Genomic DNA, 23,677 nt, shown 5'->3' with positions numbered 1-23,677 from the left:
ACCTTCTCTCTTGCAGTTTTTTGGCCAGATCTTGCCCGCGATCAATCAGTCCGGCACTCTGCTTCAGTGCATCGGGCGGGATCGTGACTGCCGTCTGGGACAAGGTAAGTTTTTTGTTGCAGAGCCTGCAGCGATGGCCCTTTCCTTTAAGGCTGCTCAACTTACCGCCCCGCCTGCTGCCTCTTGAGCTCCAGGAAGGAAGTGGAGTGCCTGATTTAGCGCTCCACTTCCTTCCTCGAGCGCAAACGCCGAATTTTTAAAAAGTTTTTCAAACTTTTAAAAGTTAGCGCCCCAATTTCTCCCCCTAAGTCTTGCTGGGGTATGGTTCCACCAGCAATGAGAGCTTCCACATTCCTCACTGTGTATTCACCATGTGCAAGCCAGGGCACTGACTGTCAGCGGGTTATTTGATAATTGAAAGAGCCTGCATTCATATAGCGCCTTTCATATTCCCGGGATGGTCCAAAGCACTTTGCTTCCAATTCATTGCACTTGAAGTATAGTCACTTTTGTTATTTCGGCAACTCCAGCAAAGAATCTGCACACTGCAAGGTCCCACAAACGACCAATGAGATGACAGGAAGCAAAGAAAAAACTTGCATTTCTGTAGTGTGTTTCACCACTTCAAGACATCCCAAAATGCTTTGCAGCCAATGAAGTATTTTTGAAGTGTAGTCACTGTTGTAATGTAGGAAACGCGGCAGCCAATTTGTGCACAGCAAGCTCCCACAAACCGCAATGTGGCAATGGCCAGATAATCTGTTTTGGTGATGTTGGGTTGAGGGATAAATATTGTCCGGGACACCGGGGAGAACTCCGCTACTATTCTTCAAAATAGAGTCATGGCTCTTGTGGGATCTTTTATGTCCACCTGCGAGGGCAGATGGGACCTCAGTTTAACGTCCCATCTGATAGATGGCTCTCCATCAGCACTGCACTGGAGTGTCATCCTAGATTATGTGCTCACGTTCTGCAATGAGGCTTGAACCCATGGCTCCCTAACTCGAGAGCCTCAAATGCTACCGTTGAGTCAAGCTAACATTTATGAGGGATTATGGTGGGAATCATATCCTTATCCTTATTTTCCAGCAAAAATCGCAGGACAACAATTAGGAGCAGGGAGCCTGGGTGCTTCTGCACCTTACTAGCCCAGGGCTTTTGAGGCCACTTACAATGTTCCACCACCACCACCATAACTTGATTTAGTTCAGTACAGACTGGAAGCCAGGGATTGAACCTGGGATGACCTGGTCTGTATGGCTCAGTTACATTGGTCAGTGTATTTTCTAATAACATAAGAAATAGGAGCAGGAGTAGGCCATATGGCCCCTCGAGCCTGCTCCACCATTCAATAAGATCATGGCTGATCTGATCATGGACTCAGGTCCACTTCCCCGCCCGCTCCCCATAACCTCTTAACCGATAAAGGGAATAAGAAACTGTCTATCTCTGTCTTAAATGTATTAAATGTCCCAGCTTCCACAGCTCTCTGAGGCAGCGAATTCCACAGATTTACAATCCTCAGAGAAGAAATTCCTCCTTATCTCAGTTTTAAATGGGCGACCCCTTATTCTAAGATCATGCCTCCTAGTTTTAGTCTCTCCCATCAGTGGAAACATCCTCTCTGCATCCACCTTGTCAAGCCTCCTCATAATCGATAAGATTACCTCTCAATCTTCTGAATTCCAATGAGTAGAGGCTCAACCTACTCAACCTTTCCTCATAAGTCAACCCCCTCATCTCCGGAATCAACCCAGTGAACCTTCTCTGAACTGCCTCCAAAGCAAGTATATCCTTTCGTAAATATGGAAACCAAAACTGCACGCACACAGTGTGGCCTCACCAATACCCTGTATAACTGTAGCAAGACATCCCTGCTTTTATACTCCATCCCCTTTGCAATAATGGCCAAGATTCCATTGGCCTTCCTGATCACTTGCTGTACCTGCATACTATCCTTTTGTGTTTCATGCACAAGTACCCCCAGGTCCTGCTGTACTGCAGCACTTTGCAATCTTTCTCCATTTAAATAATAACTTGCTCTTTGATTTTTTTTCTGCCAAAGTGCATGACCTCACACTTTCCAACATTATACTCCATCTGCCAAATTTTTGCCCACTCACTTAGCCTGTCTATGTCCTTTTGCAGATTTTTTATGTCCTCCTCACACATTGCTTTTCCTCCCATCTTTGTATCGTCAGCAAACTTGCCTACATTACACTTGGTCCCTTCTTCCAAATCATTAATATAGATTGTAACTAGTTGGGGTCCCAGCACTGATCCCTGCGGCACCCCACTAGTTACTGATTGCCAACCCGAGAATGAACCATTTATCCCGACTCTCTGTTTTCTGCTTGTTAGCCAATCCTCTATCCATGCTAATATATTACCCCCAACCCCGTGAACTTTTATCTTGTGCAGTAACCTTTTAATCAAACCTCCTGAGTGAATTACTCTTCCTTCCGGGTTAATCTTGTTTTTTTCTAAACTTAACATGTGAAACTACCAGAGGAGTAATAATTAGAAACGGTCATGAGCAGAATGACTTGATAAATGTATGACTTGTGAAGCTAGTCACAACACAGTTACCACTGAGCTCCCCATTTGAGTCTCACTACCTGCTGCCTCATGATTGTACCCTCTATTTATAACTGCTACTGTTGTAAAGGACAGTTTACACTGCTGAAAACAATGTTTCTGTGCTGTGAATACTTTGTGGCACTGGTCAGGGAGGTAGAATAGGGGTGGCAGTGTGGGGTTGGATGTATTACATTAGTGCAGAAGAATTTGACAGTTGCAATGGGTGACACAGGCGATAGAGAATGTTGGTTAGAGTCCATCATCGTTTACAGTGGCAAAAATCCAAATCGGCTCCAATACAAAAACCAGTCCATTAGCTGGGTCTTGTTCACTTGTCACACAGAAAGGCACAATGCATTTCAGAGGCTGGATACCAGTTCAGCTCCAACCTCTGAACCACACTTTGCACACAAAATATATCAAGTGCCCAGTACAAGGTGACCTAACGGATCTCCAGAGAGGTTGAATAACTTGCCTTGGATTGGAGCATAAAGAACACAATGGAACTTAGTAAGATCTGAAGTCTTATTCATTTCTGCTTACTGCCAGTATGCCCGAGTTCCTCGAACTGTCTCACACAAGGTGCTTTTGGCATTACAGGTTGGCAGCCAAAGGCAGGTGCTAAGTGTTTGCTACATTCCTCAGTGTAGCAGAGTCAACCCACAGGGAGCCTGCAGCATCCTAGACACACGCTCCGCCATCGGCTAACTACAGAAAGCTGTTTGCACGCCGTTTAAGCAATCAGTTCTCTTTATGACACAGGGGAACCTGCATAGACAGGCACCCTACAGATACTGTTAAAGGCTGGCACCTCAGAACGTCCCAAAGCACTTTACAGCCAATGCAATATTTTTGGAGTGTAGTCATTTTTGTAATGTTAGAAACGCAGCAGCCAATTTGCACACAGTAGGCTCCCACAAACCGCAATGTGGTATTGACCAGGTAATCTGTTTCAGTGATTTTGATTGAGGGATAGATATTGGCCCAAGACACCGGAGATAACTCCCCTGCTCTTCTTCGAATAGTGCTGTCGGATCTTCTACAGGCACCCACGAGGGCAAATGGGGCCTCGATTTAACGTCTCATTTGAAAGACGGCACCTCCGACAGTGCAGCGTTCCCTCAGCACTGCACTGGGAGTGTCAGCCTAGATTTATGTGCTCAAGTCTCCGGAATGATGAGACTATGAACCCACAACCTTCTGACTCAGAGGCGAGAGTGCGATCAACTGAGCCACAGCTGACACTCTTGAGGTCACTCTTCAAGACAGGAGAAATTGGACAGCACCCGAACCGGGGAGCGATCCCGGTGCAGCACGCGGCTAATGAGACCGGCTGCAGGACCCCGGCAAATGGTCCACCTGGTTCATTAGCACAGCATTCGCCGCTCGCCGAGGGCCTCTGTAGATGCCAGGGGAGGAGGCAGTTGGGCGGGGGGGAGGGGGGGGGTGGCGTTGAGTGGTGCTGGCAGCAGCCTGTAGTTATAATGTGGAACCAGGCAGCACACTCTTACTCCTCCTGACTCTACAACATGGTAAGTGAAAAACTTTCAACTTACCTTCCAGGTGGCAACCTCCCTTTAAGAAACGCTGTTTTGACCGCTTAGCACCTGAAGAAACTGATCGCAGCACACATGGCACATCCTGCGGTCAATTGCGATTGGCCAAGGGGCCTGAAACATATGCCCGATTTGCATATGCAGAATGGGTCAATGCCAAATTCAAACACTCACCCTATACACTTACTGAGCAGCCCTAACCCATATAGTGGGTGGCATACTTCTAACTACTTGAGCGTGGCGTCTTGTTGTACAAACCGTATTCTTTATTCTAAATTTTAGAAAAGTAGGATGTAAAATTTAACATCTTAAAGGCCCCAGGGATGATCTCCCGTCTGCACTGAGTTATCTAGTCTCAACAGGGAGATTCCTCTGTAGTTGCCGCAGTCGGACTTGTCCTCTTTTTTAAAAAGGTGGGCACGATTACTGCATCTCTGAGATCTCCCGGCATGCTCTCCTCCTTCCAGATGAGAAAGATGAGGTCATGCACTTGTGCCAATAGTGCCTCTCCACCATACTTTAGTGCCTCAGCTGGGATTCCATCCTCCCCCGATGCCTTGGTGTTCTTGGGCTGGCGGATGGCTCCACAAGATCCTGCAAATCCCCTGGGAGGACAGATGCACCAACGTTGGTGTTCTTGATCAGGCCAACATCTCCAGCATCGAAGCACTGACCACACTCGACCAGCTCCGTTGGGCGGGCCACATTTTTCGCATGCCCGACACAAGACTCCCAAAGCAAGCGCTCTACTCGGAACTCCTACACGGCAAGCAAGCCCCACCTGGGAGTCCCTGGCCAAAGACCGCCCTAAGTGGAGGAAGAGCATCCGGGAGGGTGCTGAGCACCTCGAGTCTCGCCGCCGAGAGCATGCAGAAAACAAGCGCAGGCAGCGGAAGGAGCGTGCGGCAAACCAGACTCCTCACCCACCCTTTCCTTCAACCACTGTTTGTCCCACCTGTGACAGAGACTGTGGTTCTTGTATTGGACTGTTCAGTCACCTGAGAACTCATTTTTAGAGTGGAAGTAAGTCTTCCTCGATTTCGAGGGACTGCCTATGATGATGATGGCCTAGTCTCAGCAAAGGCAGTGGTAGAGGTGCTACATTTGGCTACAGTGGCCATGGGTTAAAGAAGAATAACTATCAGCCAGGATTTCTCCTCCGGAACACTATTCAGTGACCCCCCACCCCTGCTGAAAAGTGCACATGAGAGGGCATATGGTGAGGACAAGATAGGGCTCTGCTTTAATGCTCCTGGAAGCACAAGCAACTGGTGCTTACCATCCAGCCGTGGCTCAGTGTTGGCACTCTTGCCTCTGAGTCAGATGGTTGTGGGTTCAAGTCCCACTCCAGATACTTGTGCACAAAATCTAAGCTGACAGACCAGAGAAATACTGAGGGAGTATGAAACTGTTTGGTGATTTTAAACCGAGGCTCTCTCAGGTGGACGTAAAACATCCCAGCTTGCTATTTGAAGAAGAGCAAGAGAGTTATCCCCGGTGTCTTGGCCAATATTTATGCCTCAACCAACATCACTAAGACAGTCGATCTTGTCATTATCACATTGCTGTTTGTAGGAGCTTGCTGTGCACAAATTGGTTGCTGCGTTTCCCACATTCCAACAGTGACTGTACTTCAAAAGTACTTCATTGGCTGTAAAGTGCTTTGGGACGCTATAAATACAAGGTATTTCTTTTCTTTACTATCTGAGGTCACAAGTGAATGACAAGGTCAGCAACCAGGGTACTAGACCCCAGTAAAAGTCAGCATCCTCAGGAGTGGAGGGGAGAAAACTGGGGAGTACTTTGTGGGAAAAAATACAGCAATTTCATTTCATTGCAAATGTTGTTGAGCTGCAGGGAACTCTGCACTTTGAACTTTCTGTTGAAGCTGAGGAGGAAGTTTGGGGTTGGCAAACCTCTGAGCAGTAATCTCATGCAATAAATTAACCACTGTAACTTGGCAGTTCTGTACTGTCAGTTTCTGCTTGGTTTGAAATAGTAGTAGATTGCCCTGTATGATTATGTTGGAACAGAGCTAAGTGCTTTCTGATTCAGTGACTAGCGTTCAAGGTTCTATGTCGAATGGAGCAGAGGTGGTCAAGTGTTTCTTTCTCCCGGCTAAACACAAAGCACAGTAAGTTCCAGAATCACTTGTTCTGCTGTGGTCAAACAGTCTGCACATTTCTCAACAGTAAATCCTGAGTCTGCATCACACTATGTGCTTGGTTACTGACATCCTCTTTAATCATCCACATTGCTTGACAGTTCTTATTGCTACTATCTCCCAACTCTGTACTGCCCTCCGATTGTAGCTGTGCTGATAAGAGTCTCATTCTTTTCACTTTCCGGTTCTCTCCCGCTGTTACACTCATAATAAATGGTCAGACAGAGTACTGTGTGTAATGAGCAAGTGTGACCTTAGCTCCTTTATTAAGGTTCCAGAGTGCAGGTACCTCGTGGGAGGCCTGCTTATATACTGTGCTCGCAAGGGATGCTGGGATCCCTTGGGACTCCAACAGGTAGGCGCTCTGGTGGACAGGTGTGATGCAGGTTACAAAGGGTTAAATACATAGCACCCGCCATCATCTTTTCTGTTGACTGTGCTTTCTGTGGACATCCTCAAAGCCTCCCTGATAAAGTGCAACATCCCCACCAACACCTGGGAGTCCCTGGCCTAAGTGGAGGAAGTGCATCCAGGAGGGCGCTGAGCACCTCGAGTCTCGTCGCCGAGAGCATGCAGAAATCATCGCTTCTCGGCCTTTTGGCTAAGATCATGCGTAACTGACCTGACAGGGGGAGTAACCATGACCAGAAAGTGGTTCTCCCTGGATCAGGAAGGTGGTTCTCCTATGCTTTTTGGAAATAGGAGGTGGGTGGGGGGCTTGCCCCGTCCACCTCCATGGAGATGGGTGGGGGAACGCCCCATCCAACTCCATGCACGAACCTGGTATTGCAGTACTTCCAGGAATGGTGCAGCCTTGGCTCTAGGCCTTTTGGCTAAGAGCAAAATCATTGGCGCAGAGTGATCTTTGTTTCGGTGCAAGGTGACCTTTGGCGTTTATGATCTGACAAGTTGATCTGACAAAGAATTGGAAAGATTGGCAACGAATAAAATAAAAAATCAAGCGCAGGCAGCGGGAGGAGCGTGCGGCAAACGAGTCCCACCTTCCCTTTCCCTCAACCACTGTCTGTCCCACCTGTGACAGGGACTGTGGTTCTCATAATGGACTGTTCAGCCACATAAGGACTCATTTTTAGAGTGGAAGCAAGTCTTTCTCGATTCTGAGGGATTGCCTGTGATGATGATGACTGCTTGACCATCACTTATTGGAGAAGCTTATAAACGGATGCCAGCACGCTATCTAAAACCAGATACGGAGTGGGTTCAAGTCTCACTCCAGAGACTTGAGCACAAAAATCTAGGCTGACACTCCCAGTGCAGTGCTGAGGGAGTGCTGCACTGTCTGAGGTGGCATCTTTCAGATGAGACATTAAACCGAGGCCCCTGCTCTCTCAGGTGGATGTAAAAGATCCCACTGCACTATTTTGAAGAAGAGCAGGGAAGTTATCCTCGGTGTCCTGGTCAATATTTATCTCTCAATCAACATAACACAAAAAAATAGATTATCTGGTCATTGTCACATTGCTTTTTTTGGGAGCTTGCTGTGCACAAATTGGCTACCCCGTTTCCTACATTACAACAGTGACTACACTTCAAAAAGTACTTCATTGGCTGTAAAGCGCTTTGGAATGTCCAGTGGTCGTGTGAAAGGCGCTATAGAAATGCAAGTCTTTTCTTTCAAACATCTCATCTGAACCCGTCTGATCCAATGTCTGCCTAGGCTTTGCTGGATAGCAGTAAGAAGCAGGAACCCTGCGAGATTTCCCCCCCCATCCCTAACCCCAGGGGTGCTGTGACCAATTGTAGCTCTTTGACATTTTGTCCTCCCCGAGATCAGTTACTTCAGTGCATGCTGGAGATGGAACCTCAGGCCTACCCGGTCTTTACAGCTCAGAAGGGGAAGGGTTTATTTCTGATCTGTCAGGATGGCATCTTGAGTTTTATCCTTTTATTTGTGAAGGTCATGTCTCAATAAAGCAGAAAAGCTCCTCTATTCTAAAGAGATATTTGTCTATTTTAGATCAATTTTGGCTCCATTTTCCAACCATATAAAATTATTTGTTTTTTTTATTAGCTGGGAAAGCAGGGCCAGAGCCAAATATGCCTTCTTATTTTGTGTGTGTTGTATCCAGCTATTCCTCTCTTTAAAAGTTGAAAGTACAGGATACTCTGAATTCAGTATCGTCCCAAACTGTCCAAAGGCACAATAAACAAACCAGTGTGACCTGATGGTTCTGCTGTTGCATTTTGTTCAACATTTCTCCCCTGAAGGTGCTGCTCCATTTTGGGATACATTTGTACAGGTGCACCCGTCACGCCAGTATCTCACCCGAGTGGCCATTGTTCGCACATGAATGATTCAAGGCTATTCGACCGTGAAGGGCAGCACCGCCTTTTCCTCACCGGACTTCCAGATAGACGCATTTTCCGGGAGGGTCACCAGAGACGAGGAGTGGGAATCCTGGCTGACTTTTCTCCCTCCTCCATTGCTCAGGGGTCGTCCACCTACACACCCCAGCCACCATCAGCTGCAGGCCAGGAATCAAGCTCGGGAGCTTCCTGCCTTGTGTGGCCCAGTGCGGAAGCAGATAATACATCTACTAATGGAGCCATTGAGGCAGCAGAAGCACTTTCTTTTATGGCCCATTTTCAATGTGCACAGGTGCGCTTCCATTGAACACACGCCAGTAACCTATATCCTTGGCACATTACCAGTGTCAGAGCAGTGACTCACTCCTTTACTTTTGCTAAATGTCACCCCTCTGTCACAATGCCCAGAATGCTACGATGATTCGACCTAAAGCGTATTAATTTAATTTAAAACACCTCCACCCTGCTCTAAATTTTTTAAGTTATCTCTCTCATTCCTTTTTAGGTCATGCTCACATATCCTCCTCCCTTTGCGTGACTATCCTCTGGCCAAGAACAGGGAGAACCCAGCAAGATTGAAACACACTGCCAAACAGTGCCACACACTGTATCACCGTTCACTATTATAACTAGTGCAACTCACTCTACCCACCGTTCACTTATTATAACTAGTGCAACTCACTCTACCCATCATTCACTTATTATAACCAGTGCAATTCACTGTACCACCATTCACTTATTATAACTAGTGCAACTCACTGTACCACTGTTCACTTATTATAACTAGTACAACTCACTCTACCCACCGTTCACTTATTACAACTAGTACAACTCACTCTACCCACCGTTAACGTATTATAACTAGTGCAACTCACTCTACCCATCATTCACTTATTATAACCAGTGCAATTCACTGTACCACCATTCACTTATTATAACTAGTGCAACTCACTGTACCACCGTTCACTTAGTATAACTAGTGTAACTCACTCTACCCACCATTCACTTATTATAACTAGTACAACTCACTCTACCCACTGTTCACTTATTATAACTAGTGCAATTCACTCTACCACCACTCACTTATATAACCAGCACAACTTACTGTATCACTGTTCACAGATTGATGGTTGAAAAGAGCTGATCATCTCATTAACCGTTGAGCCAGTGATACAAGCAGGTAGTGGGAGTGTGACTGTCTGGTTGCATCACAGTGAAAGCCAATTGAGCTGCTATTGGATTCCGTGGTGTCATAAGGGACCAATTGCCTCTCCACCCTCTACAGTTCTGTCCTCTTCCCCGAAAGCACTGATTCATCTGAGATGGTTCCTAAGGCACGGCAGCGCTCTGTATTCTACCCATTCTTCAAGTGCGGCTTTAATTGTCTTTTTACAATCTATGAATGCAGACACCAGAGAAAGATGGGAAGGGGAGGGGAACTTTAATCCTACCCACCTGACAGAAACCGGACAGGTGGGCAGTTGCAATGACCCGGGTTACTTTCCCGCCAGAAAATCGCCTGGACCCCGCCATGCCCGATTTTAACGCACATTTCTGGACAGGCGGCTAGACAGCTGCCCGCCTAAAGCCAGCGAGGTCCTAATTCACATATGCTAATTGGGATCCGATGACACCATTGGGCCCCAACAGCAATTTTAACCTTGGCCTGAGCGTGGAAGCTGAATGAAGGGGAAGATCCTTCAGGTAAGTTTTTTTACCGCTCTTTGTGGGGCCTGGAAGACCAGGATTATGGCCACCCTCGAGCCCGGGCCCCATAAAGGATGTTTAGGCCCAGACGCCCTTCAAACAATCATAGACTGGTTACAGCACAGAAGGAGGCCATTCGGCCCGTCGAGCCCATGCCGGCTCTCTGCAAGAGCACCTCACTCCCCCACCCTCTCCCTGTAACCCTGCAATTTTTTTTTCATTACCCCCCCCCCACCCCACCGCCTCCCGTTCCATACCAGGAGACCCCCGCCCCATAAAAACATAACATAAGAAATAGGAGCAGGAGTAGGCAACTTGGCCCCTCGAGCCTGCTCCGCCATTCAATAAGATCATGGCTGATCTGATCTTGGCTTCAACTCTACTTCCCCGCCCGCTCCCCATAACCCTTGACTCCCTTATCATTCAAAAATCTGTCTATCTCCACCTTAAATATATTCAATGACCCAGCCTCCACAGCTCTCTGGGGCAGAGAATTCCAAAGATTCACGACCCTCTGAGAGAAGAAATTCCTCCTCATTCCGTTTTAAAATGGCGACCCCTTATTCTGAAACTATGCCCCCTAGTTCTAGATTCCCCCACGAGGGGAAACATCCTCTCTGCATCTACCCTGTCAAACCCCCTCACAATCTTATATGTTTTCCCTTTTACCCACACAATGTTGAATGTCAGCGGATACTTCCTGGCCACTTATGGTGGCGTGTTTCTGAGGCCCGCCAGTTAAAATCGGTGTGACCGCCGACTGCAGGCAGGTGGGACACTAACCGAGTTACTGCGCCGGAGACTCGCTGATGGTTTATGTCATGTATTCAACCAGCAATGTAACCCATGTATAATCTGATCTAAGTTGTACACTGTGAGAACAATGACCACTGGGTGGGAGACACTCCTAACCTGGGCCTTCAGGTACAAAAGGGGAAGCTCCACCCACCTTCATCACTTTGAGTGCTAAGGAATAAAGGACAGGTCACAGACTGACGATCTCTCAAGCATGGGCCTCGTGTGCATTTATACTGTATAGTAAGGACCTATCAGTTTAAATCTCCCCCCCCACCCCCGGTTTCCCCTCTGTCTAGCTGCCCTCCATACCATGAACGTCTGACCCTCTCCTCCTGAAGCTCATGAAAATATGGGCCTACGATTCTGCCATTGGGAAAGGGAGCCAGATTTAGCAATGTGGACATGGGGAGGTGGTCCTGACCATCTTCTGTTCTGTCGGGACTCCAGATAGCAGGCGAACCTAATGTGCTCATGGTTCCCCAGACCTGAATGTAAACGTCAGAATGTGACTGCAGACGTCACTCTCCCACGACCCGGACAACTGAAGTACCAAATATAAAGTGCCTCTCGATCATGGAGACTCATTCTGTCCTCGCCGGTCATTCACTTACCTGCAGGAGTCACTGACCACAATCAGGAGCAAGAAACCTGGCTGATGTTTGCCTCCTTGCCCCAGGAGAGCTGGGGACAATTGCAGTGCATTCGACAGCTGTCCTCCTGGCTGTGATCAACTAACTCAGGATAGACAGAGGATTAGACCCGGGACTTTTATTCCCCACAGTGTCAGCCGTGACTCAGTGGGTAGCACTCTCACGTCTGAGTCAGAAGATTGGAGGTTCAAGTCCCACTCCAGAGACTTGAGCCCGGAAATCTAAGCTGAAATTCAGAGGTCATGTCTTTCAGATGACACGTTAAACCTACATTACAACAGTGACTACACTTCAAAAGTACTTAATTGATTGAAAAGGGCTTTGGGATATCCTGAGGTTGTGAAAGGTACTTTTTTTTTAAAACCGCGGCCCCGTCTGCTCTCTCAGGTGGATGTAAAAAATCCCACGGCAATGTTTCGAACAAGAGTTGCGGAGTTTTCCCCATTGTCCTGGCCAATATCACTAAGACAGATTATCTGGTCATTATCACATTGCTGTTTGTGGGAACTCGCTGTGCGCAGATTGGCTGCCGCGTTTCCCACATTACAACAGTGACTACACTCCAAAACTACTTCATTGGCTGTAATGCGCTTTGGGACGCCCTGAAATCGTGATAGGCGCTATATAAATGCAAATTTTTCTATTGCTCTGTTTCACATTAGAGGTTGCAACGAACAGTTCCAACAACTGTGAAAGGATTGTCTCCAAGGGTTAACCTTACTGAAGGGATAGAAGTAGAACGTGGAGATTGATGCTTGCAGGCACAACTGATCATTGCCACTGCTGTCGCAACAGTCATTTATTCTTGCATTCTGAATGTCACATTATTTGAATGTCAACATTGTGTGATGTGTTTACTTTGTTCTCAGTTGCACAAAGCTGAGGTCAGACTCATTGGCCTTGGAACGGGTACTGCGCAGATTCACCAGAATTATACCAGGCCTTAAAGGGTTAAATTATGAGGTCAGATTGCATAAACTTAGCATGTGTTCCCTTGAGTTTAGGAGGTTGAGGGGTGATCTAATTGAGCCATTTAAATTGATTAAAGTGCTTCAACAGGGTAGATAGATAGAGGGAAATTATTTCCTTTGGTGCGTGAATCCAGACTAAGGAGACATAATCTTAAAATTAGAGCTAGGCCGTTTAGGAGTGAAATCAGGAAGCACTTTTTTCATACAAAGGGTTGCGGAAATGTGGAACTCGCTCCCCAAAAAAGGCTGAGGGTGCTGGGGGTCAATTGGAGCTTTCAGGTTCTGTAATTTAGTTCCACTCCAGCGGGGAGCTTGTTGAGTCTGAGGTGGAGCACTGCAGCGAGGAAGATCGGGAAGAGGGTTGGCGCGATGACGCAGCCCTGCTTGACCCCGGTCCGGTTGTGCATTGGGTCTGTCACATTGTCCGCATGCCTGACACAAGACTCTCAAAGCAAGCGCTCTACTTGGAACTTCCACACGGCAAGCAAGCCCAAGGTGGGCAGAGGCACCCTCAAAGCCTCCTTGATAAAATTGCAACATCCCCACCGACACCTGGGTGTCCCTGGCCAAAGACCACCCTAAGTGGAGGAAGAGCATCCGGGAGGGCGCTGAGCATCTCGAGTCTAACCAGTCTTCCCACCCACCCTTTCCTTCAACCACTGTCTGTCCCGCCTGCGACAGAGACTGTAATTCCTGTATTGGATTGTTCAGTCACCTGAGAACTCACTTTTAGAGTGGAAGCAAGTCTTCCTCGATTTCAAGGGACTGCCTATGATGATGATGATGATGGAGCTTTCAGGACTGAGCGATCGATTTGTATTAGGTAAGGATATCAAGGGATATGGACCAAAGGCAGGTGAATGGAGTTGGCATGATCTAAGTGAATGATGGAGCCAGCTCAAGGGGCTGAATGGTCTACTCTTGTTCCAGTGTTCATAAGCAAGGTGGAGTGAGCTTAATTTGTTGGATGAGATTGTGGGCATTCCAAACAGGAGGTAGGTGAAACAGGACACTATAGGTGAATATATTTAATTCAAGTGCCTGGATCCTGTTCCTGGTGATAAGCAGCTCATGCAGTTGTTTACCCACAATGTATAACAGATAATAATGCAAATTTACAACAGTTTGCAATGCAATATTTGCTCAGTTTCTCTGGGCCCCAACTTGATGAAGGCCAAAGCCCGCCCAAGTGCCGTCCACAGGACCGCCGAGAGACCGGGCGGTACTTTGCCAGGAAGATTCCTCTAAAAGGTATGTCAGTACCGCCCGGCGGCAAAATAACGACTTACGCAGCGGGCGAGAGCTCCCAACCTCAGCGGCAAATGCAATCCTCGCTAAAGTGCTGCCGGGGATTGAGTCGGGCCCAGGGAGGGGGGACACTTAAAAATAAAAATTTTCACAAACATTTTTTAAAAACACCGGAACACCTTCAGGGGACCCCCATACTCACAAATCGCTGGGAAAAAAAATCCAAAGAAGCTCGCTAACCTTTTTTTGCAGTCGGGGTTAGACCTGCTTCCGCCCGCACCAATATGGCAGCTCGGCGGGCGGGAGGTCACTTACGAGAGTTGCTTGCCGGCGGCCGTCAGCGGGCGGTTCCCAGCGGTACTCCCCTCCCGCCGACGGGAGACCTAGAGGAATCTGTCACCGTGGGGAGACCGCCCAAAAAATTCGGTGGCAGTGGGCAGCATTGGGCGGCAAGGTTCGGGCCCAGAAAAACTCATCAAGTAAACCCGCAGCTTAACAAAAACCCTACAGAGCATTTGGGACACAAGGCAAATAATCATTCCCTTCCTCGCCTTCTTTGCCTCCATTTCTGGGAATAGACTATCGACAAACATTCACCAAGAGCCCACTGACTCCCACAGCTACCTAGACTACACTTCCTCCTACCCCATTTCCTGTAAGGACTCTTATTCCATCCTCCCAGTTTCTCTGCCTATGTCGCATTTGTTCTGCCGATGCTACCTTCCATACTAGTGCTTCCGCTATCTCTTTCTTTTTCCTCAATCGGGGATTCCCCCCCCTACCATGGTTGACATGGCCCTCGACCGTGTTCGTTCCATTTCCTGCACTTCTGATCTCAGCCCTTCCCTTCCCTCCCAGGACCACGCCAGGATTCCCCTTGTCCTCATCTTTCACCCCACCAGCCTCCACATTTAACGGATCATCCTCTGCCATTTCCCCCACCTCCAGGGTGATCCCACCACCAAACACATCTTCCCCTCCCCTCCCCGCTCAGCATTCCGAAGGGACCGCTCCCCCCCCGCGACACCCTGGTCCACCCTTCAATCACCCCCAGCACCCCCTCCCCTTCCCACGGCACCTTCCCGTGCAAGCGCAGCAGATGCAACAGCTGCCCTTTTACCCCCTCCCTTCCCACCGTCCAGGGCCTCAAACATTCCTTCCAGGTGACACAGCGATTTACTTGTACTTCTTGCAATGTAGTATGCTGTGTTCACAGATTGGGTGACCGCTTTGCGGAACACCTCCATTCAGCGTGACCCCGAGCTTCCGGTCACCTGTCACTTTAATTCTCCGCTCCACTCTCACTCTGACCTCTCCATCCTCGGCCTCCGACACTGTTCCAATGCAGCTCAGCTTAAGCTCAAGGAACAGCACCTCATCTTTCTATTAGGCACTTTACAGCCTTCTGGGCCAACCTCGAGTGCAACAATTTCAGTCCATAACCTCGGCCCCTATTTTTTCAGATGGAAACTGTTGATGATTCTGCTACACCCATTTACACCTCCTCTAGACCCATCTTTTGTTTCTTTACTTGTCCCGTTATCATCTCCTTTTGCCTTTCACCATCATATGCTTCTGTGTCTTAATCTCTGCTGCCTTCCGCCCTATCACAGACCTTCCCTTTGTCCTTTCCTCCCCTCCCACCTTTCCCTGCTTCTACGCTTGCTTAAAATCGGTTACATCTCTAACTTTTTCCAGTTCTGACAAAGTGTTATCGACCTGAGACGTTAACTCTGTTCCTCCCTCCACAGATGCTGCCTGACCCGCTGAGTATTTCCAGCATTTTCTGTTTTTAGTTAAGGCAAATAATCATGTCATTCATGATAATAACTGGATGATGCAGCATATCTAGAAACAATCTTCGCCTACCTAGTTTTAGCCCTCTGTTGTCCAGCATGCAGCCTTCCAGCTCCTCACCCAAGCAGTCATTCTTTATGCGTGGGCCTCGGCAGTGCGTATCAGTGGGCTATTCGACAACATGGGGCATCACAGCATAAGCCTGATCCGGTCCTAACCCAACAGCGACGCGCATGCGCTTTCTAACGTGGATCACGGAATCAGGAGTGAGAATCCTTGCCAATTTTCCCCTCTCCAGCCCAGGGGAGCTGAGGCCGGTTGCAGCACCTTTAATGCTGGGACGACACAGACCAGGGATGGAAATTGGGACCCGCTGGTGTCAGCTTGGCACAGTTGGCATGCTGTCGCCGAGTTGGCAGGTTGTGGGTTCAAGCCTCGATATGGACGTTTGCACGTAGCCTAAGCTGACAGTTCACTGTAATACTAAGAGAGTGCTGCATATTTGGAGCTGTTCTCTCTGACTTCTTCGGTGGGTCGAACTATCCAAAGAAGAGCAGGGAGGTGCCTTGGCCCACATTCATCCCTCAACCACTTCCAATAAAAGTAGATTATCTAGTCATTCATTTGCTGTTTGTGGGACCTTCCTGTGGGCAGAATGGCTGCTGCATTTATCTGTACCACAACAGTGACTGCACTCTGAGAATAATTTATTGGTTGTGAAGTGCTTTAGGATGTACTGAAGACATTATATGAGTGTCTGCTGTGACTCAGTGGGTAGCACATTCACCTCTGAGTCAGAAGGTTGTGGGTTCCAGTCCCACTCCAGGAACTTGAGCACATAAATCTCAAAGCGCTTTACGGCCAATGAAGTACCTTTGGAGTGTAGTCACTGTTGTAATGTGGGAAGGCGCTATATAAATGCAAATTGTTGCTGCTGACGCTCCAATACAGGGCTGAGGGAGTGCTGCACTGTCGGAGGTGCCGTCATTCCGATGAGACGTTAAACCAAGGTCCCATCTGTTCTCTCAAGTGGATATAAAAGATCCCATGGCACTATTTCGAAGAAGAGCAGGGGAGTTATCCCCAGTGTTCCATCAATCAACATAAGCAAAACAAATTATCTGGTTATTATCACATTGCTGTTTGTGGGAGCTTGCTGTGCCCAAGTTGGCTGCCGCATTTCCCACATTACAACAGTGACTACACTCCAAAAGTACTTCATTGGCTGTAAAGCGCATTGAGAGGTCCAGTGGTTGTGAAAGGCGCTATAGAAATGCAAGTCTTTCTTTCTTTTACATAGTAAAACATCCCAGGAGCATCTTCAAACAAGATTTGAAACCAAGCCACATAAAGAGATATCAGGACAGGTGCCCAAAAGCTTGGTCAAAGAGGTAAGGAGCATCTTAAAGGAACAGTGGCACAGGGGTTTAGGGAGCGAATTCCAGAGCTTAGGACCATGGGTGAAGAACATTGGGGATGCGCAAGAGTCCAGAATTGGAGGAACGCAGAGATTGTAGGGCTGGAGGAGATTACACAGATAGGAAGGTAATGGTTACTGCCACACCAGACAGTGCATTGAACCGCTGAGCCATTAGGCTTTGAAATTGAAGCTCATTTTAAAGTAACACTAGAACCATTGCTGCCTTCAAACTGGCACTAATATTGTTATATCACCGTGGGGCTTGTAATGGGAATAATCATTCATAATGCATCTATAATCATGTCTTTAAGTAGTTGAAGAAGGGTCTTTAAAATGATGAAAGATGTAATTGATGTGATGAGCAGGTTAGTCAACTTGGAGGTCACAGCACGAGGGGACATGAGTACAAAATTGACAAGCCTGAAGCAAAATAGAGATTAAAAAGTATTTTTTCCCACAGTGTAATAGATATGTTGAATAAGCCCCTAGCAAGCTTCATCAATGTTAGTTCAGTTAACTCATTTTTTCCCATTAATTTCATCAGTACAATAGTATTTCAAGTTGTGCTACTCTCTCAAAAAACATGTCAATTTGGCTCAATTTGCCTCTGAGTCAAAAGGTTGTCAGTCAAAGCCCCACCTTGGACACGAGCACATATTGAAGGCTAACAGATCAGCACAGTACTGAGAGAGTGGCGCAACTATTCAGGTAATATTCCAATGGACATAAAAGATCTCATGGCGCTATTTGAAGAAGAGCAGAGAATTCTCCCGGTGTCCTGACCAACATTCCCACAACTAACACCTCCAAAAATAAATGATCTGGCTATCCATCACATTTGTTGATCATGGGAGCTTGCTGTGCATACATTTGGCTAAATTACCCATATGACAACAGTGACTGCACTTCAAATAATAATTCAATAGATCTGAAGCTTTTTAGATTATGCCCCGAGGAGACGCTAAATAAATCCAATATTTCTTTTTCGAACCAGACATAGAAAAAGTTTAACTGCGATCCTTTATTCCATGAGTTCCCCAGAGTTTCTGGGATGAATTTGAGTTGCTGGAAGTAACTTGGTGACTCACAAGAGAGGAAGAAGCAGTTGTCCATCAGAGACCAGTTAAATCTGAATAGAGGGACAGGACTGTTTCATTAGCCAGCTTTAAACCCAATGACTCCAGTGAAGTTTTAACATGGAAAATTAATCTTCACTGACCTGCACAAATTAAATTAGGAGACCTTCAGTGAAGGGATAGTACGTCCCAAGTATATGTTCTTGCATTACACGGGCAGAAGTTTAGTAAATGGACGTAATATATTAATTATATCAACAATAAACAAGGAATTAATAACCACATTCTTCTGATATACAATTCATTGATTTTTTTACGTGAACATTTTTTTTTAATTCATTCATGGGATGTGGGCATCGCTGGCAAGGCCGGCATTTATTGCCCATCCCTAATTGCCCTCGAGAAGGTGGTGGTGAGTTGCCTTCTTGAACCGCTACAGTTCGTGTGGTGAAGGTGCTCCCACAGTGCTGTTAAGGAGGGAGTTCCAGGATTTTGGCCCAGCAACGATGAAGGAACGGCTGATATATTCCCATATCTGATACGTATTTTGCCTTTCCATCTCCCGCTCTGCTATACGTCAGTCATGGGCTATTGTATTATTTCCTCCCTCATCTTCAGTCAATCGCACCGAGCTCCACTCCACACCGCATTAAGATATATTTATTTGACAACACCAGGGTGGACCAGGCTCCAATCAATTTTCTAGAAATTGCTCTCCAGCTCCCTTTAAGTGAGTGTTTCTGTTGTGCACAGCACAGCCAGAAGTGCATTATCAATAATGTGTAATAAACAGAGAAATGGGTTGTTGTACGGCTTAGAGATAGAGGTTTTAACTCTGAGTCATTGCTGGAGGCCCTCTTTCAACTCCTGGGCTCCTTCCCCAGTCCTCAGCCACCTGTGAAGAAGGAGGTAATGCATGATGTTGGGTAGTAATGAACATAGAAACATAGAAAATAGGTGCAGGAGTAGGCCATTTGGCCCTTCGAGCCTGCACCGCCATTCAATATGATTATGGCTGATCATTCACCTCAGTGCCCCTTTCCCGCTTTCTCTCCATACCCCTTGATCTCTTTAGCTGTAAGGGCCACATCTAACTCCCTCTTGAATATATCCAATGAACTGGCATCAACGACTCTCTGCGGCAGGGAATTCCACAGGTTAACAACTCTCTGAGTGAAGAAGTTTCTCCTCATCTCAATCCTAAATGGCCTATCCCTTATCCTAAGACTGTGTCCCATGGTTCTGGACTTCCCCAACATCGGGAACATTCTTCCCGCATCTAACCTGTCCCGTCCCGTCAGAATCTTATACGTTTCTATGAGATCCCCTCTCATCCTTCTAAACTCCAGTGTATAAAGGCCCAGTTGATCCAGTTTCTCCTCATATGTCAGTCCAGCCATCGCTGGAATCAGTCTGGTGAACCTTCGCTGCACTCCCTCAATAGCAAGAACATCCTTCCTCAGATTAGGAGACCAAAACTGAACACAATATTCCAGGTGAGGCCTCACCAAGGCCCTGTACAACTGCAGTAAGAACCCCCCGCTCCTATACTCAAATCTCCAAGCTATGAAGGCCAACATGCCATTTGCCTTCTTCACCGCCTGCTGCACCTGCATGCCAACTTTCAATGACTGATGAACCATGACACCCAGGTCTCGTCGCACCTCCCTTTTTCCTAATCTGCCGCCATTCAGATAATATTCTGCCTTCGTGTTTTTGCCACCAAAGTGGATAACCTCACATTTATCCACATTATACTGCATCTGCTATGCATTTGCCCACTCTCCTAACCTGTCCAATTCACCCTGCAGCCTCTTAGCATTCTCCTCGCAGCTCACACCGCCACCCAGTTTAGTGTCATCCGTAAACTTGGAGATATTACCCTCTGTTAGATCTCTTAATTTTCAATGAAATGCGAACTCCGGTTGTAGGTTTAACATAATTTTATTCTTGCAGCTGCAACAAGCTCTTGGCTTTAAGCCAGGCCTTTGTCCTTCTGAGAACACATGGCAAAACATGGCTGATCTTATACCTGATCAATTTACAGAAAAAAACTTCTTTGACATTATTGGCTCAATTGATATTCTGTTAACCTTTAATTGGCTCACTGCCAAAGGTCCTGAAGTGTCAAGTTGATTGATGACTTAATGCAACATGCTCCCACTCACGTAGCAGCTCTGACTGGGGGGGTTTGTGCTTTCTCACAGACTGCTTGTTTGAATTCTTTATCAATCTTTCACAAACTGAATCATAAAACATCAGGTATCACTGGTTAAACATTCTACATAATAATTTCATAGTTTCCTTCTAAAATTTGTTGATGTGTTTCGCCACATGTCCGGACTAGTAGCTTCCACACAAATTTACACCAACCCGAATTTCATCATGGCCACAATGGAAGTCTGGTTTTAGTAGGCTAATTAACCTTATTCCAATTTAATCCAAATCAATATCTTAATTCAACCAGTAAACAACCTTCCCTTAAGCATAACATACTCCTGTGCCACATACAGACGGTCTGCTGGGACCTGCAAGGTGTCTCACCTGCGGGACATAAGAACATAAGAACATAAGAATTAGGAACAGGAGTAGGCCATCTAGCCCCTCGAGCCTGCTCCGCCATTCAATAAGATCATGGCTGATCTGGTCGTGGACTCAGCTCCACTTACCCGCCCTCTCCCCGTAACCCTTAATTCCCTTATTGCTTAAAAATCTATCTATCTTTGACTTGAAAACATTCAATGAGCTAGCCTCAACTGCTTCCTTGGGCAGAGAATTCCACAGATTCACAACCCTCTGGGAGAAGAAATTCTTTCTCAACTCGGTTTTAAATTGTCTCCGCAGTATTTTGAGGCTGTGCCCCCTAGTTCTAGTCTCCCCGACCAGTGTAAACAACATCTCTGCCTCTATCTTGTCTATCCCTTTCATGATTTTAAATGTTTCTATAAGATCACCCCTCATCCTTCTGAACTCCAAGGAGTAAAGACCCAGTCTACTCAATCTATCATCATAAGTTAACCCCCTCATTTCTCGAATCAGCCTAGTGAATCGTCTCTGTACCCCTTCCAAAGCTAGTATATCCTTCCTTAAGTAAGGTGACCAAAACTGCACGCAGTACTCCAGGTGCGGCCTTACCAATACCTTATACAGTTGCAGCAACACCTCCCTGCTTTTGTACTCCATCCCTTTCGCAATGAAGGCCAACATTCCATTTGCCTTCCTGATTACCTGCTGCACCTGCAAACTAACCTTTTGGGATTCATGCACAAGGACCCCCAGGTCCCTCTGCACCACAGCATGTTGTAATTTCTCCCCATTCAAATAATATTCCCTTTTACTGTTTTTTTTTCCCAAGGTGGATGACCTCACACTTTCCGACATTGTATTCCATCTGCCAAACCTTAGCCCATTCGCTTAACCTATCCAAATCTCCTTGTAGCCTCTCTGAGTCCTCTACACAACCCGCTTTCCCACTAATCTTAGTGTCATCTGCAAATTTTGTTGCACTACACTCTGTCCCCTCCTCTAGGTCATCAATGTATATTGTAAACAGTTGTGGTCCCAGCACTGATCCCTGTGGCACACCACTAACCACTGATTTCCAACCGGAAAAGGACCCATTTATCCCGACTCTCTGCTTTCTGTTCACCAGCCAATTCTCTATCCATGCTAATACATTTCCTCTGACTCCGCGTAACTTTATCTTCTGCAGTAACCTTTTGTGTGGCACCTTATCGAATGCCTTTTGGAAATCTAAATACACCACATCCATCGGTACACCTCTATCCACCATGCTCGTTATATCCTCAAAGAATTCCAGTAAGTTAGTTAAACATGATTTCCCTTTCATGAATCCATGTTGCGTCTGCTTGATTGCACTATTCCTATCCAGATGTCCCGCTATTTCTTCCTTAATGATAGTTTCAAGCATTTTCCCCACTACAGATGTTAAACTAACCGGCCTATAGTTACCTGCCTTTTGCCTGCCCCCTTTTTTAAACAGAGGCGTTACATTAGCTGCTTTCCAATCCGCTGGTACCTCCCCAGAGTCCAGAGAATTTTGGTAGATTATAACAAATGCATCTGCTATAACTTCCGCCATCTCTTTTAATACCCTGGGATGCATTTCATCAGGACCAGGGGACTTGTCTACCTTCAATCCCATTAGTCTGTCCAGCACTACCTCCCTAGTGATAGTGATCATCTCAAGGTCCTCCCTTCCCACATTCCTGTGACCAGCAATTTTTGGCATGGTTTTTGTGTCTTCCACTGTGAAGACGGAAGCAAAATAATTGTTTAAGGTCTCAGCCATTTCCACATTTCCCATTATTAAATCCCCCTTTTCATCTTCTAAGGGACCAACATTTACTTTACTCACTCTTTTCCGTTTTATATATCTGTAAAAGCTTTTACTATCTGTTTTTATGTTTTGCGCAAGTTTACCTTCGTAATCTATCTTTCCTTTCTTTATTGCTTTTTTAGTCATTCTTTGCTGTTGCTTAAAATCCTCCCAATCCTCTAGTTTCCCACTAACCTTGGCCACCTTATACGCATTGGTCTTTGATTTGATACTTTCCTTTATTTCCTTGGTTATCCACGGCTGGTTATCTCTTCTCTTGCTGCCCTTCTTTTTCACTGGAATATATTTTTGTTGCGCATTATGAAAGAGCTCCTTAAAAGTCCTCCACTGTTCCTCAATTGTGCCACCGTTTAGTCCTTGTTTCCAGTCTACTTTAGCCAACTCTGCCCTCATCCCACTGTAGTCCCCTTTGTTTAAGCATAGTACTCTCGTTTCTGACACAACTTCCTCATCCTCAATCTGTATTACAAATTCAACCATATTGTGATCACTCATTCCGAGAGAATCTTTTATGAGGAGATCGTTTATTTTTCCTGTCTCGTTACACAGGACCAGATCCAAAATGGCTTGCTCCCTTGTAGGTTCTGTTACATACTGTTCTAAGAAACAATCCTGTATGCATTCGATGAATTCCTCCTCCAGGCTACCCCCTGCGATTTGATTTGACCAATCGATATGTAGGTTAAAATCCCCCATAACTACTGCCATTCCTTTTTCACATGCCTCCATTATTCCCTTGATTATTGTCCGCCCCACCATGAAGTTATTATTTGGGGGCCTATAAACTACGCCGACCAGTGACTTTTTCCCCTTACTATCTCTAATCTGCACCCACAATGATTCAACATTTTGTTCATTGGAGCCAATATCATCCCTCACAACTGGCCTGATATCATCCTTTATTAACAGAGCTACCCCACCTCCCTTCCCTTCCTGCCTATCTTTCCGAATCGTCAGATACCCCTGTACGTTTAATTCCCAGTCCTGGCCACCTTGCAACCATGTCTCTGTAATGGCCACCA

At 46.5% G+C, this 23,677-nt stretch overlaps 1 pseudogene; it reads left to right on the top strand.

Moving 5' to 3' along the window:
- Positions 1-6,881: 6,881 nt before the first annotated feature.
- LOC139229429 (U2 spliceosomal RNA) lies at positions 6,882-7,117 on the top strand (annotated as a pseudogene).
- The last annotated feature ends 16,560 nt before the right edge of the window (positions 7,118-23,677 follow it).

This window comes from Pristiophorus japonicus, chromosome 18 (genome assembly GCF_044704955.1).
Source record: "Pristiophorus japonicus isolate sPriJap1 chromosome 18, sPriJap1.hap1, whole genome shotgun sequence".
In the NCBI taxonomy this organism is placed as follows: Eukaryota; Metazoa; Chordata; class Chondrichthyes; family Pristiophoridae; genus Pristiophorus; species Pristiophorus japonicus.
This window is presented reverse-complemented; position numbering and strand designations above follow the sequence as displayed.